Source organism: Castor canadensis, chromosome 9 (genome assembly GCF_047511655.1).
Source record: "Castor canadensis chromosome 9, mCasCan1.hap1v2, whole genome shotgun sequence".
Classification (NCBI taxonomy): domain Eukaryota; kingdom Metazoa; phylum Chordata; class Mammalia; order Rodentia; family Castoridae; genus Castor; species Castor canadensis.
In genome coordinates this window covers 51,610,369-51,634,397 of record NC_133394.1, presented here as the reverse complement: position 1 = coordinate 51,634,397, position 24,029 = coordinate 51,610,369, and the positions used below count along the sequence as shown (strand labels likewise).

The window sequence follows — 24,029 nt, the reverse complement described above, 5'->3', positions numbered from 1 at the left end:
CTCCATCACTGAAATCCAGGAGTCATTGAGTAATGATTTTAATTGCTAACAGGAGATGATGTCCCTTAGGAATGTGGATGGAGGACAGATTCACAAACAGAGCTTTGGGGATTGCCTATTCTGAGAGTATTAAGTGATAGGAACAACCAGCCATGACAAATGCCATAGTAAGGCCAAGATGGATATAAACTGACAATTGGACATTGGTTTTATCAACATGAAAGTCATTGGTAAACATGACAAGAACAATTTTTTGGAATAGAAGACCTGTGAAGAAGTAGTTTCAATTTGGTGTAACATTAACATGAAAACTGAGGTAACTGATGATTCTGGAAAATTGATTTCCATCTTATATATATCAATATTCAAATTATGGGTGAAAAGTTTCTAAATAATAACAAATAATACTGGAAATATCAAAAACTTTCAAGACATATTGAAGTGCTTAGACTCTTGGTTGAGCTATGATGGCTATCCAATAGTGCTCTGTGGTCATAATAGCTAAAACCAACTAGACTGAACACAACATAAAATGCTACTCATAACTAGGGAAGTTATCTTCATCAACATTTACAAAATTACCTTCCATGATGCCAAGAACATATCTTTTCTGATAATACAAAGCCTATGGTGTTGAGTTCAACAGCACTAAATAGTATAAACATTAGTAGTTTTTCATGAAACCAGTGCTGAAGGCAAGAATTAGTTCACATATTTAAGAGGAAGCAAGACAGAATCATTTCTGGGACCACAATATTGTTTTAATGATCAAACTCAAAAGTAGTATAGTAAAAGAATACCTGGCTCAGTGAAGCATTGAGTAAAAATCTTTGTATTTGATCTGAATATCCATTTTCCTCCAATTCTAGACTCTGAACACAACCCATAGTGCACTTGGTAGAGCACTATGAATAACTATCTGAAATCTGAGGCTACTGCAGTAGTTAAGCTCATTCACCATTGTGACATCAGAGTGCTGAGGCTCAGTCATAACTGACAGATTAACACACCCATTTTCCTTCAGATTTGATTACTTCTTTTAACTTCTTAATCTTTTGGAAGTAATTGTAGCCTCATATTTAGTTGTAAGAAATACTATGGAGAGATTATATCAATCTTTATTCCTTTCCCCCAATATACCCCCAAACTATAGTGCAATATATCATAACCAAGTGTATTAGTCCAATTTTCACTGTTGTAAAAATACCTGAGGGCAGGTACATTACAAAGGTAAGAGGTTTATTTCTTTCATAGTCTTGAGGAGTTGAATGTCCAAGATCAGATTTCACCTCGATTTGGCCTCTGCTCAGGGCCATCTTGGTTGTGTCATATCACAATGAATGGCAAGATGGAAGGAACATGTGAGAGATCATACAGTGAGAAAGAAAGTCACACAGAATGGAGTGGAGCCAGACTTGCTGTGTTATAACAATCCTCTTGTGTGAACTCACCAGGTTCTAAGAGATTTAATCCCTTCAGAAGGCAGCACTCCAATCACCTGATGATCTTCCACCTACTAATGGTCTCACCATTAACATTGCCACACTGAGAACCAAGCTTACAACACATGAATCCTCAGGTGCCAAATCACATGCAAACAATACCAGAAGGATATTAGTATTACTACAAATGTCTTTTACATTACCCTATTACAGTCCCACCACTGTCTTCCCACTTACACCACCTTTCTAACCCTTAGCAATCATTCCTCTGTTCTCCATTTTTGTGATTTTGTCTTTTCAAGAATGTTGTATAATCAGGAGCATATAGTATATAGCATTTTAAATCTTCTTTATCACTTAACATAATTGGAGATCCCTTCATATTATTGCAGATATTTAAAAATTGATTTCTTTGTCAGTAATATTCTTCACTACTGTTTATTCTCTTCTTATTAGCATATATTATTTATACAAGTGGTTTCACTGTGGTGTTTCTGTACATGCATATAATGTACTTTGATCAAATTCACCTTTTCCCCTTTTTACAGATTTTAGTGGGTTTCATTATTTCCACAATACATATAACTTACTTTAATAACTCAAAAGTTTGTTAAACCATTTGCCTTTTGGAGAATTTCTGTGTTGTTTCTACACTGGGTGTTTACAAATAGTGGCTATAAACATTTTGAATTGAGACAAATTATTATTTCTCTGGAATAAATACTCAATAATTATATTTCCAGGCCATAAAATAGTTGCACATTTAGATTTCAGCCATTGTGGTAGATGTACATTGATGTTTCATTGTGTATCTAACTTGCTGTTCCTTGACAATTAAGGATGATGAACATCTTTTCAAGTGCTTACTTGCCATCTCTATTTTTTATTTCAGTATCATGGAACTTACGATATTCTTCCTGAAACATTTTATTTAAAGACAGACTTTCTTTTTCTCCAAAAAGAAATTGGCTGCTTCATAGATAAAGAGGTTGCTATACAGGTAGTCTAAATACCTAGAAACCAAGCAGCCATGAGGTAACAATAAAGATTCAAATCCACCTGACTCAGGAAGTCACAGGAGGATAGGGAAGTGAGGCAACTTAAATCTTCTCACATGGAGTGTTTTCTTCCCATAACCACCATGTAGGACTGCCATTTGATCTTACTATGGTTTCCCTTACAGTTTAATAGTTATTTGAATACATATCTGTTATTTCCCACTGAGGACTTCAAGGCAAGAGCTTATATCTGACTTAATTTTCAGAGACCTCTGTCAACTGGAGAAATTTTTTAAACTTCTTGAGTGAATAAACGAAACAATTTTCTGCCATAGATGGGAAAGAAAGCATAATGTTTTAAAATAGTCCCTCTTTCATTTACTTAAATCAGTTAATACAGTTTCTGAACCAGCACTAGGTCAAAGGCACTTCCACAAAAGGTACCCAGACTCAACTGTCACAAAATGAGATTTGAATGAGAAAAACTGAAATTCAACATAGTCACCCTGGTAACTGTGTAACACCAGGCACTCATACACAGTGCAAAATGTTAAAGGGTGAAGTGAGAGATTAAAGTGGGATTTGATGACAGATTGTCGAGAGGGCTGGCAAGTAAAGCTTCCTGAAGAATTCATTTGAAGCTAGGCACTGGTGGTTTATGCCTGTAATCCCAGCATTTTGGTTTCTTGAAACTATTCTGACTGGAGTGAAATGGTATCTCATTGTGGTTTTGATTTGCATTAAGTACTTGCCATATATTTATTGGGCATTATTATTTCTTCTTTTGAGAAGTGACTATTCAGTGTTTATGTTGCCTATTTTTGAAAAATGGATGTGTAAGCTTTTTGAGTTCTTTATATATTATGGACATTAACCCTGTCAGATAGTTGGCAAATGTTTTCTTCCATTCTGTAGGTAGTCTGCATTCTTTTGTTTTCCTTTGCAGTGCAGAAGGATTTTAGTTTGAAATAATTCCATTTTCAATTTTTGCTTTTTTGCCCCATGCATTTAGAGTTCTATCCAGAGTATGACTGCCTGTGCCAATGTCTAGAAATAGTCCCTTCAAGTTTCTTCTAGTTGTTTCAGTTTCATATCCATCTTGAGTTGACTTTTACAAGGTGAGAGATAGGGATAACAGTTGAGAGACTATACTAGTCTGGGCAAGTTTAACTGTATTTAAACTGGATTCATTAGGTGACACTGACCTCCCATCAAGCATCTCTCAGAACCAATTTAAGGTAAGAAATATGGACACACTTAACTGTACCTTTTGCAGTTCCCTTATTATTGCAGGGCCACTCTTCCATTCTTCCCCTCTCTTTAAGAGAGATTTTAGACTTGTGTTTCTAGAATCTGGTAACAAATTGTGATAATGCATAAAATTAATTTGGGGGAGTTTTTAGGCACCCCCTCCACTTCCTACAGGTTCTAATTAACCAGATACAGAAAAACTGCATTTACAAAAATCTTTTCCAATAGATTTTTATATATTACCAGGATTTTTGATGAGTTTCTAAGGTAGCCATTAAGAAAGATGTATAGCTCTTGTGATAAGAACATTTTATTAGAAAGTCATGGGAGCTTTTCTCAGTTGTGTAATCATTACTTTTATATGTAATAGATAGCAATATCTCTGAAATACCATTGCTGAAGGATTTCCGGGATGAGCAGGAAACACTAGCAACTTATCTCCCACCTAGACAACAAATACACCAGCAGAATCTTTAGATCTAAAGATAGAAATACATTGAAAAGTGAGAGGATTGAAAAAGACATTCTATGCACATAGTAATCAGAAGAGAATACAGGTAGCTATACTAAGACAAAAAAGATATTACATCAAAAGAATATAAGAAGGATGAAAGACAAAGGAAATGAAGAACATTGTATGTTCAATACAGAAATAAAATATAACAAGTATATACATCAATACAACTAAAATCAAGCCATTAAAACACAAGAAGCAAGAACTAACAATTGAAGGTAGAAATGGATAATTCTACAATTACAGGGTCTTTAAAACCCCAATGTAAATAATGGCTAACAGACAGACAATAAATAAGAAAAGAGAAGACTTAAACAACACATAAATTAACTAGCTCTATTAGATACGTACAGAACATTTGACACAACAAAATTAGAAAGAACAATATTAGAACTGAAAAAAGGACTATGGTGGCTCAAAAAAGTCTAGGAATTTGACATCTGGGTATATTCCCAAAATACCTGAGAGTAAGGTCTTAAAGAGATATTTATTTATGCATGTTCATAGCAGTGTTATCAACAATAACTAAAACTTAGAAGCATTCCTACATGTCCATCTATGGGTAATGGATAAATGAAATGAGATATATGTATAATTACAAGGGATATTGCTCAGTTAAAAAGGGAGGCAATTCTGACATATGCTACAACATGGGTAATAAACTTGAGGGCATTATGCTAAATGAAACTAGTCAGAAAAGGAAAAAATCTACTATAATTGCTTTTATATGACTTAGTCAGAGTGTCAAAATTACAGCAGAGAGAAAATGTTAGGTGTTGGAGCTGGACAAAGAAGAAATGGGTAGTTATGTAATGAGTATAGGGTTTCTTTCTTACCAGGTTAAGGAATTATGGAAATGGGTGGTAATGATGGTTGTGCAACATTATGAATGAATTTAATAACATTGGCTATATAATTTACAGTGATATGATGTTAAGTTTTACATTATGTATATTTTGCTACAATAAAAACCTGGGGGAATAGAGAGAAAAAAATAAACCAGTAAAAAAACAGTGCCATTGTCAGTGCTTTTAATTTAATGGAAGAGCAATAAATGGAACAAGAGTGACAGGGTCTATTTCTTAGTTCTACTTGCCATAACAAAATACTATAGACAGGTTGACTTTAAGAACAAAAATTTGTTTCTCACAGTTCTGGAGACTAGAAGATGCCAGCATGGTTAGTTTTGGTAAGAGCTGTATTTCTGACTGTAAATAAATATATTCTTGCTGTTTTTCCATGGTGTAAGAGAGAGAGAGAAAGAGATGTTATGGTTCAAATGTTAGGAATTAGGGAGAACACAATGCATTCCATAGCAATTTGTTTTCATTTATTTCATTGAACCTTGAAGTGTTCACCCTAAACATCAACTAAAAGACATAGTATAAAAGAGATGATATACCAGTGATACCAATATTTAAGCATATTACAAAGATAAAATTATGTTCTTAAGTCTATTTTTACTCTAAGTTTGTAAATTTATAATGAAATATCTGCATAGGACAGCAAGTTTGTATTTGGTGCTCTTACCTCAATCAATCTCTGCTTACCAAAATGGCTGGCCCTGGAACTTTTGCCACTGTTGGCAGTATGTTATCAACTGTCAGAAAAGAGGTTTACATCAACTCCCTCCATTGACAGTAGTAGATGTCTGTCACTTTAAGAAGCCAGGCTCTAATCCCTCAACAGGCTGGGAGTAGCAGTCAGAAGTGCTAAAGGGCTCTCTAATTGATGGTTGGCCCCTGTTAATTACTTGTTCAAATCTCTGTTACAGATACCATGCTGTGAATTGCTTCCCTGTGACTAACCCTTTGAAGTCCTTGTACCCAGATCGCTATTCTTGGTCACCATCACTGTGAGTAATTTCCCTACTGGTTCTAGAACTCTGGAGCCCCTACTTTCCACTAGCTATGTCTGTTTTTCCCCCTACAAAGTTAAAGATTCCCAGAGTCTGACAGCAAACACTTGCTCCATTACCCTTTGCTGCCCTCTGCTGATCACAAATAGAAAGTAACCTTTCAGGCCTTTGGTCCAAAGGAGGTACTATAGTGAAAGGAGTGAGTGTAGCATGGAACACAAAAATTTGAGGATGTGCACAAAAATGAGATCAATAATTTCAAAAAAAAATTTTAAGTCAAAATAATTATACAAATACATGATGAACAAAATATTGAAATGAATTCTAAAATAGTACTTCTGATTTATATACAACTATACTTTATCATCCATCTTTTCATTACAGGGAGAGTTCTAATACCACAGAAAAATTATGCTACCACTATCAGTCAACTTTTTCCATCTTTCATGCAGTTGAAAAAAGACTCATAAAATTTAAAGAAACCAACAGCAAAAGTGAGAAGATCCAAATGGAACAGGTAACAGTTAACTCATGAAGAAATGGGCTAATTAAGATAATAGAAGAAAAATTGTTTTTTAAAAAATCAACATCTTCAGAGTCAAGAAGCTAAAGGTCAGGTGGGCTCTGAATCAAGAACAACCAAAGATGTTCAGTGTTCTATGTTTAATTTCATAGAAATAAAGGATATCATTGTCTGAATGAATAGTTTAATAGAAGGGCTTAAAGATTGTGTTTAAGAAATTACATTTGACTTCAACATTTAGAACATTCTTTTTTAGTTATAATGGGATAAGATTACATTTTTTCCTCAATATGTACACTCATGCTATTTGGTTCATCAAAAAGGGGTAAGTTAATTATTGGAACACTTTAAATGCTGTTTCAATTTATAAGTCAACATAGAAAGAAAACATGGAAGATAATAACTACTACAGAGAATATCACTAATAAGTACTAAAACTAATGTTAAAAAATGGGTTATGAGTGTTATGAAAGCACAGAGATGTGGCAGATCATGTTGGAAAAAAATGTTCTTATATATAAATTACTTAGTCTCTGGTATTCTGTGATAGCAACACAAAACTGTCCAATACACTCCCTAAAATTGAAAATAGGAAATGAAAGTATTAACATATGCTTAAAGGTATGTAAAGACCACCAACAGAACAGTTTTATAATAGAGAGCTAGATTAGAAATGGGGACTAGGGAACTCTCGTGGAGAATTTATTTTTCATTTGGTATCACTTGGTACTGATTTTTCAAATTTGTGCATATTTTAGTTTAATCCCAGAAAGAAGAAAAAGAGAGAGAAAAACCCCAGATCCTAAAGTTTGTGCAGCTGCAGCTCTTAGCACTCTTTCTTTCCTTCCTCAGCTGCAGTCACTTCCACTATGGTCAATATCATATTCTACTGGAACAGGAAGGAATAAAAGAGGACAACAGAGTAAGTTTCTGCTCTGAAGTTCACATTTTCTGGGGTCTTTTATTGTTTGTGCTGGTATTCTTTTTAATGTCCCAACCTTTAGAAACATTAACTTTTGACTATTTTAACCACGATATCTAGAATGTCTTTGAAGATTTGCTAAACTTTTGGATCTGTTATTTCTTGACAAGGGTAAATCTTAATTCACTGGCCTTCTCTGTGTTTCTTTAAATGTGTTTTTTTGTTAATTTTTGAAAACTACTGTTATCAGAATAAGTAAAATCTCATTCTTTAAGACAGTGCTGAAGAAGTAGAGAGTAAATCATTACTCTATTCCTCATGTTATCCTCATAAAGAGTACATTTCCCTCTGATTCCTAGAAAGAACATACCTGGATGCATTTGAAGGTAGAAATTTTCTCTAGACAAACCACAATCTTGCATTGAAATGCTAATGACATTTTATTAGACACAAGATAAAGAATCAGAACATCTAATTTTTAAGAAGGAACAGTACCTCAAATGTCATCCATTAAGAAAGCTAGGAATAAATATGGACTTTCCCAGAAGCTTTATCATAAATACCATAACAAACAACACACAGACACAACATACAAAGACACACCCACACAGGAGAGCACAATTGTCAATGCGTACTTTCTGCTTAGTTAATGTACATCATAGGCTGTGGACTCTTGACAGTGGTGCAGCTGACTGATTTGACACAGCCAGCCATGCCCAGATCCTTCTGTCTACAACACAGGTCTCACTAAATTAATTCAAAGGCTCTTTGGCTGGCAACTGCCATGTCAACCAAGATCACACCATTTATTTAATTCTGGGAATGACTGTAATTTTTCTTGTGATAATTTCAGTAATAGGGATGAAGCTTATTCTATGCCTATGATCCTTGTAAAGCCTAAGTAATTAGGGAATTGAATTACTTAATTTTGAAGAGACCAAAGATAGCATAACTCTCTCTTTGAAAGATAGCCCAGGATACAGATGCATTTATAGGAATCTCAGCAGATGAGTAAGAACTTCTGGCTGGGACACAGCCAATTATATAAACTTGGGATTGAAGGAATTTGGATCTTTTCATTTGCAACAGGATTCAGTTTGGAAGAAATTGAAAAATTAACAGAGTTTCATATTATTCAAATTTGGAACACTTTTGTTATTTTTCCAGGCTTTAAATTCATTTCATAGAATCTAGTTAGCTATTTCAGGCAACATAGAGGCAACACAACTAATAATAGAATAGGAAATGTATTAGAGTTCTGTGTGGAGTCCTGACTGACACAATGGATAGTCTTCTGTGGGTAAAAAAGTGAAATATCCCCCAGCAGTCCCAGAGAGACCTACTAACAAAGAAGCAGGCTTTAGAAGATTGAGAACACAAATTGTGCTGTGAGTATGCAAATTTCCCTGCTGGGAAAAATAGCCACCATGGCTTACTTCTGAATTGCTTGTATGGTCCAGTGGGTTACAACATTGTTTCTCAATAATCCATCATGTATGGTGCCTTCATGATTTTTCTGTGTCTACACATCACCTATATAAATACTGATATGGTATTTTTCTTTCAATACCTAGTGTTTCCTATGAAATCTCTGGCTTAATCCTTTGTTCATGTTGCATAATGTGTTAAAGTGTTTTAGCTGCATATTTTTCTGAATACAGATTAGAATAACTAACAATTTTAAAATGCCTGTCAGCATACCACCTAAAATAAACTTACATTATTTATGACAGTGTTACAATACTGTAAGATACTAGAAGAAAAAGCTGGCAAATTCTGGAAAGAGTTCTTGTTCTTCCACCCTTCAAGTTTCCATTCCAATCCTTATGGCAATTACCAGCACTCAAGAATATTTTAGGGCACTCCACCTTCTCTCTCATTCTATCCCCAGCATAAAGAAGACATCTTTCTAAGACTTGGAGGGGCTCCAGTGCAATGCTAATCCTGCTCTTGACAGTTTAGTATGCAGGGCTTACTTCTAGATTGTTGATCTGAAGAAGACTGAAGGTGTCAGACTGATTGGTCCACTTAAGGAGCAAATCTGAATTTCTGCCTAAGTCAAAAGCTTACTCACCATCCATGTTTTACTACAGAACACTGCAATCTGTGTAATAATACATATATTAAATTTCAGTCACCTACTTATATTTCTCAAATTGGTTAAAACCCATTAAATATAAGGGTTAAGATAACATACTAAAATCTGTATGTTCAAAGCAATCCCTACCAAAATTCCAATGACATTCTTCACCAAGATTGAAAAGCCAATTTTAAAGTTCAATGGAAGGACAAAAGATCTTCAAAACCCATATCAGTCCTGAGCCAAAACAGCAATGCTGGAAGTATCACAATATCTGACTTCAAACTACACTACAGAGTCATAGTACTGAAAACAGCATGGTACTGGCACAAAAACAGTCATGAAGACCAATGGAATAGAAGACTCTGACACTAATGCATGCAACTACAGCCATCTCATTTTTCACAAAGGTGCCCAAAATATGTGCTGGAGAAAAGACAGCCTCTTCAATAAATGGTGCTGGGAAAACTGAATTTCCAAGACCGAAACTAGTTCCCAGTCTCTGACCTTGTACTATTATCAATTAAAAATGGATTAAATATCATAGTATAAGATCTGAAATACTGAAATTAATCCTAGAAAACACACTCCTATGGAGTTCAACCTGGTCAGTGACACTGCCATTTCAGAATGAAATTCTATCCACATCTATGTACACACTGTATATTCCATATTTAAATAGAATTTTAAAGACTCTGATCATTTTCTTTCATGGAAATGCAGTATGGGTGGTCCAGCTTATATTTGGAGGCCTTTCTAAGCATGCATTAAATTCTAAGAGCATGAATATTTTGATTGGTAAACGTTGCTTTATGCAAACAGGCTTACATAGCAAAATGGCACAGATAAACATAGATGAAAATGGACATTGTACAAAAAATGAAATTGTATTATGTTTCTCTGTCATAAAAGTAGATTTAGATGTAGAGGACAATTCTTGCATGGTAACATAAATCAATCTTGTGTAATCAGAGGGTTGGACATTTTTCAATCTAGATTTTTTTCTAACAAACTTACTACACTAATGCTTCTTACAGAACTGAACAAAATTGTCAAATCTAATGGAGATTAAGTAGTTTATTTTGCCCACAAGAGTTTTTTTTTTTAAATAAACAGCAGCAAACACTGCTGACTTTCAAAGCCATAATCAAGTGGAATGGGAATGCCCCAAAAGATATGATTTTATAGGATATAATATAATGTGAAAATTAGCAGTTTCCATTCCATAGTTATTCCAACATAAACTTTTAATATAATCACATTGAATGCAACTTAAAATATAACTTCATACATTTGATAAAACTAAGGTTGCATAATAAACAATTTTTCTGATTGATAAGATAGAGGATCAAATTCTGTCTTTGGGTTTCTCCTATTCATGGGTCAAATCATAAGAGAATCAGATAGCTGAAGTGTAAATAAATGCCACCCAATAAGACAAGCACAAGTTTTGAAAAGTGCATTAAGGAAAGTGTTTCTTCTGGACACTCAATAGCTCAATGTGTGTGGAAGATAAGAAGAAAAGATAAGGAACAGTGGTTTTGATGAGATTGCCAGGAAATCAGAGGATGAGCCTCCTTATCCAGGGACAAAAGGAAAAGAACACCAAATCCTCAGGAAGCACAGCAAGTTGCATGCCCACTGACCCTACTCTACTTCTGCACTAATGGAAGAGACTTACATGAAATGGTCATGCAGTGTATCTAATAAATAATAGGTGCTGTTTTCCCCCTGATGTATTTATTTTTGTATGTAGAAACCCCTGTGCTAACTTATTCACTAAGAAAAACTATATATTATAGTCTTCAGAATCAAAAGAAATTGACCTTACTTTGAACATTATAGCATTACTGACCTCTGACAGAAAGCATAGGAGTTACAATGTACCATTACATACCTTTTCTGATCTTTTATGTACAGTAAATTCAAGATAAATATTACATACTAAGAAAATAAATACAAAGATGAAGAGAATGTTTAAAAAGATAACTGTCTGAATGTGCTAGCAATTTTTAAGCCTGTATTACAAAACACAGATATTAATAAGGAGCACAAGGGACTCTAGTGTATTCTAATAATAAGCATGTGAGGAGAGTTACAAAAAAATTAAAAACAAATTTATGGACCTGTTTTGCTTTTCTATGCATCACTTGCCAAAGAACTTCCCATTCCTAGATCAAAATACATGGTGGGAAGTGCTAGATAGTACCTGAAAGAAATAGGCATATGTGCTGCATGGAACATGGAACTGAGATAAACTTAGGAGAGACATCTAATTTGAGACCCTATAGAAATATCAAATGATGTTTTTACAAGAGAGCCTTAAAAATCACAAAACAAAATGCGCTGAGTTAAGGAGGGGCTTGGATATTTTTAACTCAAAGCACACAGTGATCTCATGGTTGCAAACTAAAACCATTGGGTCAAATTCAAGCCATTCTGGTTTTTGCTGTTGAAACACAATTGTGCTTATTCATTCACATATTGTCTCTTTGCTTTCAAGCTACAAGAACTTATGTAACTAGGTGCAAGAGACCATAAGCCTACAAGTCCTGAACAAGTTACCATCTAGCCATTTGCACAAAGTTTGCCAAGCCATCATCCATAGGATCACTTAGCAAACATTCATTTACCTCTCAATATCTATAACCATGGGATAATATACAGCCAGACCACCATAGCTGAAATTCTACATCTATAGATTAAACCAATTTTACATCAAAATATTTTTGAAAAACTGTCCCTGGTCTAAACATGCACAGATTTTTCATATTGCATTATTCCATTAACAATATATTGTAACAACTATTCACATAGGATTTATCTTGGATTAGTTACAAGTAACCTAGAAATGTACAGTACTGGGACCATGTGTTTAGCTTTTATGGAAATTCTACATCATTTCATATAGGGGACTTAAGCATCCATGGATTTTTGTATTTGCAGGTGTCTTTGAACTGCTCTGCTTAGAACACCAAAGCAGGAGTGGTTCCATTGATGTTTGAATTGGCCATGAGATTTGCTTTGTTTAGTAAAATGTTGGAGAAATGTCATTGTACAAATTTTGAAGCTATGCCTTGAGGCCTGGCTAGCCATTGTCCCTCCATTGTTAGAATAAGAAGTGTGGAAGAGAACCACCCTATTGCTTATTTACAGATTTGCATGAGAAAAAAATGCTTTTTTTTTTTTTTTTTTTGCATTCTGTGTTTGTTTGCTCTGCAGAAAAGCCAACTAATAGAGAGGAAAGTTATACCTCTTCCTAAAAGCTTCCTTTATAAGCATTCTCTAAATATTTCAATTCTCTGATTTATGACACTGGTAGGATCCTGAAGACCAGGTGTGACTTAATCATTTTGGACTCTTACTTCATACCTTGATTGGCTCAGCAGAACATGTTTTTATTCCTCTAAATCTGGTAAGGAATACTGAATCAGATTTCAAGTCTACCAGAACTGTGGAATCTTGACTTTCCTAAGCTTAAAATTGTGTGAAGTCAGTCACAATTTTTTCCACTGTTGGATTAAATGTCTTGTTCCTTATTTGAGCCTCAGTTAACAGAAAGAAGGAGGAACAAGTCAACATGGAGCCATAAGCCAAAGCTTTTACAATTTTTCACAGTTTGGCTCTTTAAACCAGAATGTTTATTTCTTTATTGACACAATAAAAGGGATAAAAGATAATGACAACTCTGAAACTACACAAGAGGAAACAGTAACATTAAAATGATATAAAGATCCAAAAATTTAACACTGTTAGCAAGATTAGCTCAGATGAAATTAAAGTATAATAAACCTTAACAATTTTGACTTTTTCAGAATTCTTATGTTTATATCTCAAGTTATTAGACTATAAACAAGCTTTTTACTGTCCTTTTTCTTGAAATCATCAAACTGAGTAACATCAGTGGTCCACTAATTCTAAAAAGGCATTCAAGGTAACAAATTTGTCACAAAAACTTGTAGTTGCTCATGGTCTCTGGAGTTCAGCATTTTATTTGATTCTATATGGCATTAATATTATTCCATTAATCTTTCCAGAGTCAGGTTTTGCTGTTTTCTAACAAGCAAGAGGCTGGCTAATTGTGAAGCTGAACTAACTACAAAATGAATTGTAGGCAAAAAGAATTGTAGCAGCTCCTACTATTTAGAGTAACAGTGAAATCCAGACCATTAATTTCTGAACTTAACTCTTTAACAACAGAGAAAGTATGTAGTAAATCACAAAAGTGGTATGATACAGATCATTTAGTTTTATTGTGACAAACAAAAGACAATAATGACTGAAATTTAGGCATTATGAACAATATATAGGAATGATATTTCTGCTGTGCTTTTCAAGAGTGAACAATCACATTTAATTATGCCCACCAATTAGCAGAGAGGCATTCTATATTCTTTGAAACTCACTGCTCTATATAAAAATATCCAAACCTATTTCCTAAAAAGAAGAATAGAAGTTTCACTTGTATATTTTTATTAAAGCTTTATTTGTGCTTTCCTTCTTACCTTGTATTTCAATTGTTAGAGCTTATGAATAAAGAATTCAAATGAATGTTTTGTTCATTGACTCATTTTTTTTTTGCCAGAACAAGGGTTTGAACTCATTGTCTCAAGTGCACTATCATCTGAGTCTCCAGCAAAATGAACGTTGTAATCACAACAGTATTCACTTTATACTGTACTTGAAGTTGTATGAATTCTACACATTTCATCCTACCTAATTCACAACCAGTTCCATATGTCCAAAACTACTTTTTTTATTAGGGAATAAACACTTGTGGGTGACCATTTATAGACCACTGGGCCTCAGGAAGCTTCAACAACTCTAAGGAAGAGGCTTTCCTAACAGCATTTACTCTACTTATCACCAGAAAATATTGGCATCTCTTTGTCCACCACTAAAATGGAAAAAAAAAAAAATAACACACTAAACTTTACTCTTGCCAAGCACACAACTGAAGCAAAATAATGCTTTATCCAGAGATAAAGAAGACAGAAAAAATGCATAATTAAATGAACTTATTTGGCTACTTCCTGGTTCTTTGTCGTATACTTTCTTTTCTCTTGTAAGGTCTCAAGCTTCAGAAAAACAAACACCTTGTTTCATCTTATTGGCAGTTTATACACCATATTCTGCACATTAATAGATGGTAAATATGTGATTTTCCCATGAAGGATACAGACTATGTGCACATACTTAATAATAGGGAAGGTTAAATGAGTTAATATATATTAAAGAGCTTAGAGCAGTGTCTAATCAAATATTTATTAAAATGAGCAAAACTAAGGTTGATGTACAATGGAGATCAGAATTGTTTTTAGAAGTTCCAAAACTTCTAAACAATGCTGAAAATTGGTGAGAACTGAATAGAGACAACGTAGTTGATAAGGATAGTAATGAAGGCTATGAATAAGCATGATGATGAAGAACATAAGAAAACTAGGCTGACAATAGGCTGAGAAAAAAGGTGCCACAATATAACATTTGCTAAATTGAACTAATTATAAATGACATTAATCCCTTTAAAATGAAGCTTATTTTAAGCACATTGTTGTAAGATGAAGAAGACACTATTATCAAAAGATATCATTTACTATACTGAATCTCTTCTGTTTACACTGTATTAATACACTAATATCAAAATATTTTAAGAAAAATTTTAAAATATACATTTAGCACTACTTCTTCATTTTCACTTAATGTTTGATTATCTAAAACATAAAACATTAACAGTTCTTTACCAGAGAAATTAAACAGTACAAATATTCATTTCTCCAAGAGTTAAGTTTTATAAATTAAAATCCAATATCAGTAGATTTTTTTCAGTATGGGATCTACACACTAAAACAAATGACAAAAGACCCAATAAAACAGTATTTCTCTACTTTTACTATATTTCACATTCAATTATGTGTATATTCTGAGTCATTATTTTTACTCATTTTATTAAATACTTGATTAAATACTTAATCAAGTATTAACACTGTTTAAACACTGATTAAACACTGTTCTAAGCTCTTTATCTGTATTTACTCATTTAACATTTCCTAGTATTAAATAAGTGCACATAGCCTGCATCCTTCATGCAAAAATCATATTTAATATCTATTAATGTGTATATTACTATGTGTAAACTGCTAAGAATGAAACAAGGTGCTGAGTTCTTAGTTGAAAAAAATGACTAAGTATTTAGCCTTGAAGCAAAAATTTTCCATGTATAATTTAACTTTAAAGAACTTCACATTACAATGCTTACAAAATATTCTGGTTCCTCTTGAACAATGTTCACTAAATGAATTATGTTAAACCCATGGTAAGTCAAAAATGTCCCCCCACAAATGGAAAAATTATGCACATTCATCAAAGTATAATGTTGGCTTTCCCCATGTGAAAATTTAACAATGAAAAAAAAAACATTAATTGTTGATCTTGTTTTAGGAGTACAAGATTTGAGGATTACATTATTGTCCCCATCTCACCTTTAGTCATTGACAGGACTTTGTTGGTCACCAAGTTGTTTACTTTGGGGATTGTGGTAGTAAAGAAAGGAAGATGGACATCTTCAGAACTGGCAATGAACTGAGGTCCCATTTTTCAGGTCCAATGAAATCTTTGTATAAATCATTGGATTAAATGAGCCTATGTTAGGGATAAGAAAGTACATTACTTTTCAAAATCAAAACCATCCCACAAATCTCTCAACAGGACGTGCTTATGAGGCAGATGCTTTACCATTTCAGCCATAACTCCACCACTTTTTTGTCCCAGTTATTCTGGAGATTCATGCTTTTTTGCACAAGCTGGTCTGGATGGTAATACTCCTATTTTACACTTCATGACTAGCTAGGAAGAGAGGCATATGCCACTACACCCCACTTTTTTCCTTTGAAATGAGCTCTGATTTTTTGCATGGACTGGCCTGGAACTGTGATCTTACCAGTTTCAGTCTGTTTTGTAGTCTCAGTGTCAGGGACATAGCACTGTGCTCAGACTCTCAAGCAGCTAGGGTTACAAGTATGAGCCACCAGAGCTCAGTTGTGTACTTTTTTATGAGAAATACAAATTTTTATTTTCTGTAAGGAGAAAACCATTGAAATACAGTAAGCATACAATTACATAAAAAATGAACATTAGGCACAAGAAATCTATATACTACTGTTCATATCAATGGTTGGCACATAGAAGGCATTTAGTAAATACTTCATGAATGGAGTAACTAAGAAGGAAAGAAAGATACAATAACATTTAAAGTCATATTATATGAAATAATGGGTAGAAAATAAAAGTAGTGAAAAGAATTATATGAAAATGTTCAACAGTGGGTGTTATGGAATCCCTTTCCATTTTCAATATTTACAAATTTTCTGGAATTCATATACACATGCACACATGCTACATTGTAATTATAATGAAGAAAAAAATTAATGAAGTGTGGTTCACACAACAGTAGCTTAGTCTTATTCCGAATAAATCTAACGCAGTAAGTTGCATAATACATATAAAAAACATTTAACAGTGCCAGAAATGTCACTATAACTGTGATCTGTCTGATCACTGAATGGATTTATTCCTGGACAGCTTTCTGAGCCATTTCTCTGGGAGCATAGCAAAGAAACCAAATGGTTAATTCATTTTAAGTTTTAACTTAAGAGAGTTTGCAAGCTTTAGGATGTTGTAAAGTATCTTGGGAAGTTCATAGGACAATAAATGAAGCAGAGTAAAGCCACATCTTAAGTTGTGAGGGGACCTGGGGCCATTTTGTATAGTTAAGAGTACCTTTCAATAACTGACTAACTGGTCCATATAGTATATAACCTGTAGTTCTGCATATATCACCAAAAATACTAAAATTCAAAATTTACTGATTTAGGCTAGAGGCAATTATATTAAAATTATCCTATCTATGCAAACCAATGAGGTACTACCATAGCCTAGGATATTTTCCTTGAAGATATTTTAGAAAACACACCTTAGAAACATACTACCTCAGTAAGTTAGAACACATTTGCAATTATAGCAAGTTTTGAAAACATACATCAAGGTAAGAATAATTTAATCTACACCTCTCTCTCATCTTTTGCAGTCTTGTCACATTCAATATCCAACTGCTACCACTTTTCAGTATTTGAGATGACTACCACCAGTTTCTGAATTAACAGTTGTACAGCCAGTATTGTGTAGTTCACTTTCTTGCAAAGCAACTCTTTCCTAAGCTCACACTTTCTATCTGTAGTAAATTTCAACCACTGGTATTTTGGACTGCCTCTCACATTTAAGGAAGTTTGCCCCATCAATAATAGAGCTTCTGCTTTTGAATTGTTAATATCATGAGCAGGTATATACTAGATGTTGAGGATACAGCATGTGGTGCTTTTGAATAAATGCAAGGTAAGAACTTAGGAAAGGGAAATTAATATAATTATGAACACAAGAGATGTGAAGTTGTAATTATGATATCTGTTATGGAGAGAGAGGGATAGAGCAGTGACAGCATAATAGGAAAATATGGCCCATTCAAGAAGGTGAGGAAAGCATTGATTTTAGTTCTAATGATTAACTAACTAAGCATGCAAAAGTAGAGGGGAAAAAAGGCTTTAAATATTATAAAGTGGACAGGATGGGACCAGAGCATTGAAGCAAACCAATACAACTAGAGTGAAGAAAGAGAAGGTTAACTAATTCTGGTAAAATAAGAGCTCAGAGCATGCAAATCCATGTGCCTCAAATTAAAGAAATCATACTTAAGAATCAGGAAAATCACTATTGTACTTGAAACAGAGCAAGATGAGTTAAGACTTGTATTTAAAACTATCATCCACACTATCATGTAGACTATGGACTGAAAGATATAAAAAGAGCATCTATGGATACTAGTTAGTTCATTGGTAATTTGATCAAAAAGGAATGAAAGCTTATAGGATATAAGTAGTAGAGATGTCACCAAGACATTTCGTGGTTATAATTATTAAGATTTACTGGATTAGCCATGAGAATAAGGAAGAGTAATGATTCAGAAGTAGCTCTCAAGTTTCTGACTTTTCTTTCTATTTAGACTATTAAGCTACATTGAGAGATTATCAATTTGGAAGACTATCCTAAATTTAGTTATTAGTGTGCTGAGTACAAAGTTATCTCCAGATTAGCCACATCAAGATACAGTTGTTAGAAACACAGGTCTAGAATAAGAAGAGATCTGGGTTAGAGAAAAGCAAATGGGTTGACTCCACAAAAGTTGTTAGTGAAGCTATGTCGATGTCAGAGATAACCTAGACAGAGGTTATAAAGAGAAGAAGCTCAGAATGAGCCCTGAATTAATCTTGAAATTGGGACAGCATATTCAGAGAAAGAGATGAAACTAAGAGAAATAATTCAAGGTATAACATACATAGAAAATATTAGAGAGGAGCAGTAATATAAGGCCTCTAACAGGTTAGAGGAAATGAAATTTTTTTTAAAACCTGGAACTATTTGCCTGTAAGGAAGAGCAATTCCTTTATTTTAATTAATAGAAAAATGAGAAGTTCAGTAAGATGAACATTCATAGTGTCCTAGAGGACCCACAGCAGATGATGTGATTATGAACAACTACAGATAACTTAATTCTGACCTCTGTTTTTGAAAGCTATTCTGAGAGTGGTGGGCTGTTGCTATCTATGTGTTTCTTATTTGCACTTGAAAATACAAGTTTATCCCCATTACTAGCAAAGCTCTCATCTTGCTGTTATGCTAGTACTGAACTACCAGAGCAGAAGTTCTCAATCAAGCAGGATTTTGTACCCAGAGTACCTTTAGCAATACACAAGACATTTTTGATGGTGAAAGCTAAAAGGTGTGTTTAGTCACATCTAGTGGGTAGAGGTCAAGGATGTTGCTACACATCCTATAATACACAAGAAAGCACACCACACTTAATACCAGAACAAAATGTCAACAGCACAAAGGATAAGAAAACCTGTACTACACAATAAACCCTCCATCCTTTGCCTGTCATTCTTGAGAACTGACCTGCTCAAGTGTTGAGGGATATAACTCCTATTGATATGAAGGGTAGGGAAACATTAAAGGATATGGCTTCAAAGAGAAATATCACAGGGCACAGTGGTGCACATGGTAATGTAATGTTCTTGAGAGGCAGAGAATGGAGAGCTCAAGGCCAGCCTGGGCAGTTAGCCAGATACTGTCTCAAAACAAAATACAAACAAAAGGGCTAGGCATGGTTCAAGCAGAGGAACACTTGCCTAAACTGTTCAATCTCAGTACAAGTGCAAAAAATAAACAAAATTGTTTCAAGCTAACAAAGTTCAGATGGCCATCAATGGAAGGCTCTCTTAAGACTAACAAAAATGAAAATTATAATTTAAAGAATGAAGCTATGATTGAAACTAATTAAAAATTCTGAAAAACAATGATTTCTGAATTTAAACACTTAAAAAGGAAAAAGATGGTACTGAAGGACTTTTTGGAATTCTGGGAGATGGGGAGAAACAAGCTATAACTAATTAGAAATGAGACTCCTAAGCAAAGAGAGTCATGAGGAACTAATAGGAATAGTAGAATGAAAAAAGAAATGATGGTGAACAAGCATTGATCCAAAAGGTGACACAATAATTTCTTGATTTAACAAAAAGAAAACGTGTTTTGATTTGAATAAGAGGCAATATTTTTCAAAACGCCAAATGGAAATAGTTGAAAAATAAAACTCTACTGGATGTTCTACTTAGTTCATTGTTCTTAATTTCTTTTCCTAGTTGGATCAAATTTTATTTTCTTTGATCTCAATATTATGACAATAGACACCAGTTTACTGGTTACAGAAAACTAATTTATCATAGTTAAAGCAGAGAGTATAAAAAAGAATATACAGTGGTTTCTCAAACAGATAATGGATATCATCACAATTGTGTAAAAATTCCAACTTCTTTCATTTGGATATATTAACTGCAAAAGCCATTTCTAAGAGAAATGATAAGAGACTGTTTTGTTAATTGGAGAAAAGGGCAAAACAGGTTCTACCTGGAAGCAAGGGGGTGAGGGGGAGAGGGGGGAGAGGAGGGATGGGGGAGAAACAACCCAAACAATGTATGCACATATGAAGATATGAATAAAGAAAAAAAATAGACTGTTTTATTAAGACATAAAATTTCCAACATCAACTGCTCAGTTAACTTAAACTGTACTGAGGGAAGGTAAGCTTTCTTTCAATTTCTCTGTCTTTTTCCTTGGTCCCCTTGAGATCAGTGTATTTGAGATGTTAGTTTTTTACTTGTACAAAAAGAGCTGGAAAAAAACCTCCTTGTGTTGTGGCAATATTGTCAGAGGAGAAACCAAGCAACACTCAGAGGAGTGGAAAACTCAGATTTTAATTTTTACGCTAGCGGGCCCAGACGTGTACTAGTGTCTGAGCCCCAAACAAAGGATTCACAGGATATTTAAAAGGCAGTGCAGGGTATCAGGTTACAAGGAATGTGCTCTCCCATAAAGTAGGGCTAGTAGTGGGTTAGAGACCTAAGGTTTAGATAAGAGCAGCGAGGGGGCCTGCTTTGGAAAGTTTATTTACAAGTGGAGACAAAGGAAGGCAGGAATGGGTGCTTATCTCTGCATGGTGCCTTTCATCTTGGTCCCAAACTTTTGCATGTCTCTAATGTGGCAATTCCTCACAGCTCTGTCCAAGGTTACAGCTTTTAATTGACAGTTTACCATGTTTTACAACCCTGTTTCAAGGCTATCTTCCTCTTCACTTGAGATGTATAAAATGTGGACCAAGAAGACATGCAAAACTCAATACCTTTCAGTTGTTCCATCTCATTACTGAGATATTTTATGAGTGCAGAATCAGTAATGACAAGCAAGGTGAGTCAGGATTTCTGCACTCCAGTAAAGGTGTCAGGTGGATCTACACCATGCTGATAGAAAATGCTGTGGATGCCAAACGCTGAAAGCAAAGGAAATGTTAAAGCTATAAATGCCTAAACACGTGTTTGTATGTCTGCTGAAAGCAGAGACAAGTGACATAGAAATTTCTTAAAATTTTGCTTCCAAGAAAAACAAAGTGGCATTTACGTGGCAGTAAGAGAAAAATGTCAAACGACATTAAACTACCATTGCCAAATTTCACCTCTTTACACTCTATCTAAATTGAGATTATGTGGCCAGAGGAGATCAACTCAAGTTGTTTCCTCGGCATTAGTAACTGATTTGACTGTCTGGACCCCCTCCCCAGAAAAGCCTGTCCCTCTAATTCCTCCTCATTTCCTCAGGCTCCATTGGAAGATACAGGTGGCCTGGTGGGGCATAATGCCACCCACAGCTCGGGTGGGGTGGAGTCTGGGTGAAAATCCACACCAGGCCTCATCAGCACACTAGGCCTAAGACAGGAGGAAGGTGTGTGCACTTTAAGGGCAGCTCAGGAGAAGGGGAGGCTCTGTGAGCCAGGCCTCAGCAGCATACAGGCCTCAGCAGCATACAGGTCTCTCTTCGCACCTGAGCAGCCCATCAGTCTCTCAAGAGGAGCCTGCATCCCACTCCCAGGTTCCTCCAGAGGGCTGGTACCTGGGCGGCCAGGTCCTCCAGGCCCAGGCTGAGCCTTGGTCCCGCGAGGCCACCAGACCCCAGATAAGTCTCCCCGCGATGTCTCCCGTGAGGATTCATACAAGAATTTAGCCACGATCTTGGTGTTTTGTACCGGGTGATGCCTTGCTCTGGAGGGAGCTGCATCGCTGTGGTGAGGTCTGCTCACCATGATGCTGGTTTTAGAGGGCAGACTGCTCCAGCTGTGCTTCCGCAGCAGTTTCCCTAGCAGGCGTTTTAAAAATAACGATGTGCCAGTAGCTCATGACTAACTAATCTGAGCTACTCAGGAAGCAGAAATCAGGAGAACCACGGTTTGAACCCTGCCTGGGAAAATAGTAAAAACCAACTCAGGGACCCGCCGCGTGCCCTCTGCGCAAGCGCGACTCTAAACCCTGCTCCATGCATGGGGGTCCTGAGCTTCCATAACGTTAAACTACTATTGCCAAATTTCACCTCTTTGCAATCTCTCTTGAGGTTATGTGGTTAGAGAAGATCAAATTAGGCTATTTCTTCGGCATTAGCAACTGACTGACTGACTTCCTGGTCCCACTCCTCAGGCAAGCTTGTCCCTCTAATTCCTCCTCATCTCTTCAGGATCCATTAGAAGGTGCAGGGGGCCTGCTGGGGTGCAGCGTCTTCCACAGCCCAGGTGGGGTGGAGTCTGGGTAAAAATCCACGCCAGGCCCCACCAGGTACACCAGGCCTAAGACTGGGGTAGGGGGTGCGCACTTTAAAGAGCAGCTCAGGAGAAGGGGAGGCCCTGCCAGATAGGCATCATCAGCATGCAGGCCTCTCCTCCCACCTGAGCAGCGCGTCAGTAGTGAGGAGGAGCCCGCATCCCACTCCCAGGTTGCTCGAGGGGCCGGTGCCTGGGCGGCCTGGGCCTCGTGGTCTCCCACGCCGACCCTGGGCCCGCGAGCCCGCGTCTCCCAGCCGCATCCTAAGCGAGGACTCACAGAAGAAATAGACCAAAATCTCCGCGGTCCTGAGCAGAGTAATGGCTTGCTCCCGAGCAAGTTGCAGAGCCATGGCGAGGTCCGCTCACTAGACGCGGCTGGTAGTGGGCAGACAGCTCCAGCAACGGCTTCCACGGCAGTTTCCCCACCAGACGTTTCAAAATTAACGACTAAACCCGCCGCCAGGCCCTCTGCGCAAGCGCGATGCGCCTCTCAGCCCCGCCCCACGCAGCCAGGTCCTGCGCAACCCTGTCTCTCCCGCCCACCTCAGAGCGGTCTGTTGCGCAGTGGGTGGACATTAGTACTTGCTTCCAGGTGGTCAAGCTCTGCAGTTGTCTTGTTAGAGGTTGGGAGGTGGGGGGGGGGCTGCTTCTTATTCCTGTTTTCGGAACAATGAGCGAGCACCATCTCTGAGTTTCAGATTTTCATTTTAAATTTACGTGAACATGCCAGCTGTGCCTGGCACGGCCACAGTGCTGCCTGGTGGATGTTAGCAACTTCTGCCAGATGCTTTGGGATTTTTAGAGGAGCTGTGTGAGAAGAACCTGATTTCTGCGTGGCAATGGGCTTCTCCTGGGAGATAATCATGTGTTCTTCTGTGTTATTTTTATAGAGATTATATTTCATTTTAGGTAAAGAACAGGAATTAAAATCAGTAATTTTCTATTCTGATTACTTAAAGTTCAGTTTGTATATGGCTTTTCTTGGCTTAAAAATCAAGCTGCAGAATGCAACTTTCCCCCTAACACTTTCCTCTTAAGGGCTCTGTGGTGGTGCAGGTGCTCCAAAAGGTCAAAATGAATTTGAATCATGACAACTAATTAACACTGACTTTTAAAAAATCAACAAATATATCTCAATAGAGTTCATAATTTTTAAGGATCCAGTTACATACATAGAATATTAACCTTTTAT

At 35.9% G+C, this 24,029-nt stretch overlaps 1 protein-coding gene across 7 annotated transcripts in view; it reads right to left on the bottom strand.

Moving 5' to 3' along the window:
* LOC141410880 (rho GTPase-activating protein 20-like) overlaps positions 1 to 23,295 on the bottom strand; it is a 45,284-nt gene extending 21,989 nt beyond the window's left edge. For 3 of the 7 annotated variants that reach the window (XR_012435683.1, XM_074041611.1, XM_074041616.1), the window contains exons 1-4: positions 23,115 to 23,295; positions 21,374 to 21,520; positions 16,526 to 16,661; positions 1,452 to 16,227 (exon numbers count right to left, since the gene is read on the bottom strand). The gene's annotated coding sequence lies outside the window, so the exon portion shown is untranslated. The other 4 variants (XM_074041612.1, XM_074041614.1, XM_074041613.1 and 1 more) reach the window with 4 other exon arrangements.
* Positions 23,296 to 24,029: the final 734 nt, after the last annotated feature.